The sequence below is a fragment of the Euprymna scolopes genome, chromosome 1 (assembly GCF_053919585.1).
Source record: "Euprymna scolopes isolate OS-2025 chromosome 1, ASM5391958v1, whole genome shotgun sequence".
Taxonomy (NCBI): Eukaryota; Metazoa; Mollusca; class Cephalopoda; order Sepiida; family Sepiolidae; genus Euprymna; species Euprymna scolopes.
In genome coordinates, this window is record NC_136482.1 from 197,876,646 (window position 1) to 197,882,645 (window position 6,000).

The following is a 6,000-nucleotide window of genomic DNA, read 5'->3' on the forward strand; positions in this document are numbered from 1 at the left end:
CTGTGATCCATACACTGGACCAAGCAGGGGAGAGTAGGACAGTAGCCTTCGATATATCAAAGGCTTTTGACAGGGTATGGCAGGAAAATCAGATCTGATGACACTGGACGAATACTTGACATAAATCCTTCTTAAATAAGAGAAGAATCCAGATTGTCCTCGATAGTTGTACAGCTAAACAATATGATATAAATGCGGGTATACATCAGAGGTCGATCCTTTGACCTTTATTATTCTTGATATTCATAAATTACCTCCCTGATAAAATTGTCTCTGAGATGGGTATATTTGCTGATAACAACACACTCTATAACAGGTATGTGGGGAAAATGAATGAACATATATCTAAGACAGTGACAGAAATACTAGAGGAAGACCTCCAATTGGTAGTGGAATGGGGTCAAAAATGGATGGTCACATGCAATACTGCCAAGACTAAGCTTGTTGCCTTCAATAATTGCAAGAACCTCAACCACCAATAGCTATGGCTAAAGATACATTACCTGAAAGTAAGTTTTTTAAACTCCTTGGCTTAGCGTTCACAGGAAACATAAGTTGGAACAGATACATTGAGAGCATTGCCAAGGCTGCTGAGAAGAAGGCTGGCTATGTCTACCATGCTAGAAAATTACTTTCGGCTGAAAGTATCCTATACCTCTACAAATCCACCGTTCACCCATGTATGGTTTGGTTTGGTTGGTTTTGTTTTACGGCATATTAACCCTTTTCAGGGTATTTAATGCCGAATCCAGTTATTTTAAAGAAAAATTGTTTAATAGAATATATTTGTTTTCAAGTCGGTTTCTATTTAATGCAGAGTTGGGACTCTAACAGGTACTTCTACTTCGAGTCAGAGTGGACCTGGGAGCAATAGCAATTAAAGGGTGGCTCCACACTCCCAAAGCCCGCAAGTTGGGGCTTCACCATCGGATATAGTTTAAAGTCATATCCAGGACCTCACCCATGTATGGAGTATTGTTGTACCATTTTGGCTGATACCTCTGCTACTGTACAGGGTTCAAAAGAGGGTTGTGAACCAGATATGTCCTGATCTGTCATGTAAGCTTCAACCTCTGTCCCATCGACGAGATGTTGCATCTCTCTGCCTGTTTTACAAGTATTTTAATGGTGGATGCTCCAACGAACTACAAGCTCTCATATTCCGTCGACATAAATACCCCTGACAAACCTGACAAGCAGCAAAGTCTCACCCCTACACAGTAGAGATCCCTCAGTGTAAGAAAGCCTTCCACTCTAATAGTTTGTTCCTCGGAACTGCTATAAACCCAAGTGCATTATTACCCTTCTTAAGGTGAGAGAACTATCAATCTTATCAGGTATTTTTCTAGGAGAAAGAAAAAAATATAACCTTGTCTCCTCACAAAAGAATAGTGACAAAAAATTGGTATCACATGTAGCAGTAGGAGTACAACAACCATCAAGTCGACTGGATAATAAACAGAAACTGAACGATGTCATATACATGACTCAACACAGTCTCGTAGGGTACCGAACAATTTCGTCCATGCGACTCGACATGATCCAGAACAACTTGATCAGGAACTTCCTCAGTGGCACTTTCATCTCTCGCATCATTGAACACTTCCTGCTCTAGATCCCTGAGTGCATCATTCTCTGAGGATCTTTATATGATCATTCGTATAGCAGTGAGGTTTGGCCATCTGAGGAGGTAATTTTGCCATGGATTGAGCAATCATGTTGCCATGCTGAGCGCACTTCCTGTATGTGCATCATGTTTCATTAACTGGGACACTATCTACACTTACTCTAGCAGAATCTTGTCAATGCAACTGCTTACAGATGGCAAAACGGCTACAGCAACAGTCTCTCAATGTCAGGTAAAATTGAGTGCCAAAATGTGTTATATCCATTGCAATCTTGCTCCAATTTTCTGGGATGTCAAGCCTAATGCATTGGGGCTGGATCTCTGAATTGGCATTCTATGTAATCCCCAACCACCGTCTGCACTTCAGTTTCAGTTATTACTGGGTTGATTACCTTTACAAAGTATAACATCCTCTCCAGACTGGGATGTTTGTTTAACCAATATATTGCATGTACCTGAGAAACATTGAGTCCTGCAGTTGTGGTGCCCAAGTAAGTTGGTCAGCTCTGTTATTGTGAGACTTAACAAACCCCACATAAATCTTCAGTGCATTTTCAGAGGCCACCTATCTGATCGTAAAGAGGCGATGCCTATTTTACATTTCGGAGATTGCCTTGGTGTGCATTCTTGTCTGTCTGGAAAATGTGTCAGTTATCCACTGTTATACACATGCAGACTCCATTTGTAAACGAATGTTTTTGGCTTTCCAATGCAATGCAAGATTAGCACCTTGCCGCACAGCATCAAGCTCTGCTAAATTTATATGCTTGTCCCCATGCACCGTTTTTCTGCCATTGCTTTCCACTACCATGCCTGTGATAATGGAACTAACTTCCACCTAAACTGTAACATTTTCTCCATAGATACACCAGTCATCTTTCACTGACGTGATCAATAATTTCAGAGTATTACTGAATTTAAAACTAATCCCAACTATGAATATTTTCGAGAAACATAAAATCTTAATTGTGCACATTCAAAAATATTCTAATTAGATAAGCAAATGTGTTTACTTCAATTAAAGAACTTTTTATAAGCTTCAAAAATATCTAAATTAAGGCATATTTTTCATTTTTTATCAACTATTAAAAAACTTTTCTGTAAATAAAAATAAAACAAAATATTATTGCATTTTTGGGTATCTCTACAGGTCAGCATAGTTCATTTGTTTTCTAATTGACTGAAGACCAAATTTTTACAAATCTCTCAATTTTTTGATAATTATGCAATTTTTATTAAATAATTTTGAAATGAATACTTGAAAAAACTATCCAAGAACCCAGATAACATATTCTACATAGAACTGAATGACCTTGAACTGAACATAGGAAGGAAAATCATAAACCATCACAAGTGTAGATCAACAAGTAAAAAAAACTTCCTTTGTGAAAATCCTAATCAGCCTATGAAACTTGGGAATCTGGACGTAATTTTGAATGGAACCCTTTAGTTATTTGACAATGGTAACATACTCTAATTCTATCAGCCATGGCTTGATAAAGATCCTAAGTAATTCGTAATTGTATTTTTCAGTCATCCTCACTGACAATAGACCTTCAACCTTCAGGAGAATATCACTTTTACAATTGATTTTTCCAAGTACTCTAATCATTACACCAAGGGTCCATGTGGACAGTTCTAGTACAGTAATACATATAGTAATATGTAGTAAGAATAATTAGTTATACATGGTGATATGTACAATTGGAAGGATCCATGGCACAGTCGTTAGAATACTTGGAAAAATTAATTGTAAAAAGTGATATTCTCTTGAAGGTTGAAGGTTCATTTCTCAGTGTGGGGGACCAAAAATACAATTGCGAATTACTTAGGATCTATATCCAGTCATAGTTGACAGAATAAGAGCATGCTATTCTCGTAAAGAAACGAGCCAAATATCCATCTTTTCACTCTAAAATACACTGAAAAAGATTATTTAAAGTGTTACAAACAAAATTGAAAAAGATTATTTAAAGGGTTACAAATGAAACAAGATTATAACAATTTTTTGAATATCATCAATAAAGAATTAGCGCTTTTCAAATATTAGAAATAGTTTATTTTGTAAACTAGTAAGATTTGTAAATGATATTTTTAAACATTACATTTTGGGTTTCATTATTAAAAGTTTTGTGAAAATTTAGTTCAATATTATCTATACAAAAGAATTTATTCATTTTATTTATGGATAAGTATTGCAAAAATATTTTCATATTTTTTTATATAAGCAATAATGAATTTGATGACTTCTTAAAGTTAAATATAATATTAATTTCTGCTTTTAGCCTACTTTGCTGAAACCTATTTTTAATTATTAAAATAACTGTGTTTGTACATTAACATAAAAAATATTCTGTTCGCAAAAACGTACATAATTACCATCTTTTTATAAAATTATTTTTTATTCTTTTAATTTTGCAGAAATGCAGCAACCAGTTCCAGAAAAGAAAGGCAAATAAATAAGATTTGAAGTATACAATTTTTTGGAAAACAAATACCTATCAACTGTGAACATATTTCTGTTATTCTTAGACTTCTGCCATAGAAACCTAACTGGATTTATTTTGCACCTGCATAAGACATACTTATGGTGTATATGACACATGGACACAAAAGTTCATATGATTTATCACTGCACATGTGAACATGATTAATGCACTTATGGACCTTATAATATATACAGAATTTTAGTCATCAACAATACTCGACAAAATTTACGGTTGATTAAAATTATAATTTTATTTTTGTTTGTGAAACTATCAGAATGTTGTTTGATTATCATTTAAATTAGATTCATGAAAATTAATTGAATATAAAATTGATGTTCAATTTCCAACTATCTGCATAGATAGGAGATCAGTTTTATTTTATTTCACATCCAGAGATGTACACCAATAATATATTAATATATTATGTATTACTGTTAAAAAAACTTTAGTGAGTTATATATAACACATGATTTCCATTCAAATATTTACTTAATTTAAAATACATAAAGTATTGGAATATATGCATGCAATTGTTTGTTCAGTCATTCTATTTCTTGCATAAAAACAACTAATGAAAAATATAAAGAAACTCGAATCTTAAATATTTTGATTTTTTTATTGTAATTAAGTATGAATCTGATACAAAAAAACATACTCTTGTGAAGAATGTGTTTCTTTTACAGTGAAACATCATGCAGCAACATATTACAGAGAAACCATATTTTTGTGAAGTATGCGGCTCTTCTTTTACAAGAAAACAAAGCATGCTGCGACATATGCGAGTACATACTGGAGAGAAACCATATTCTTGTGAAGTATGTGGTTTTTCATTTGCAAGGCCATCTTATTTGTTGAATCATATGCGAACACATACTGGTGAGAAACCATATTCTTGTGAAGTATGTGGCTCTTCTTTCACACAGAAATCAGGCATATTGCTACATTTGCAAACACATACTGGAGAAAAACCTTATTCTTGTGAAGTATGTGGCTTATCTTCTGCAAGGAAATCTGATTTGATTAAACATTTGAAAACACATACTGGAGAAAAACCTTATTCTTGTGAAGTGTGTGGCTTATCTTCTGCAAGGAAATCTGGTTTGGTGACACATATGCGAACACATACTGGAGAAAAACCATATTCTTGTGACGTATGTGGCTTTTCTGTTACAAGCAGATCTAATTTATTGCGTCATATGCGGACACATACTGGAGAGAAGCCATATTCTTGTAAAGTATGTTGCTTTTCTTTTGCAAGAAAACGTGATTTGGTGAAACATATGCGAACACATACTGCTACCTAACTAATATTCATGGTGAACCAAGTGCAAAAGAGATTCAGACAATTGCACTTAAGGGAACAGCGAGGATACTAAAAAGAGCTCTCGGTTGGTTTCAATAAAAAAGCGGGGCAATGTTGGCAGCTGGTTTGGCTGCCCCATACCCGGCATTACAATCTTCAAAGGAAGAAAAAAAAAGACAAATGCTGCCTAAAATAACAACCACGAGAGCAACAAAGGTATCAATAAAAAGGGTTAATGTTGCTCTCAAGAGACTAGTGCCATATAGCACAACCCTGACTGAGTTAAATCAGGTGTCTTATGCCTCAGGACTCTACATTGTAAGGAAAGTAATGCCAACATTCCAAAAACAACGGGAACCAGAGGCAAAAGACAAAATACCACGCTGGAAACAAAAGATCCAAAACCAGCTAAACCTGTGCCGAAGGGAATTGTCCCAGATTAAACAATTCCTAGCCGCCCCTGCTGTACAGGGACGACTGAAGAACATCATCGGCAAACTCAGCAGGAAATATGGTACAAAAGCAGGACAGCTACAAAACGTAGCTAGAGAATTAGAAGGAAAAATCCCAGCACTTTCCAA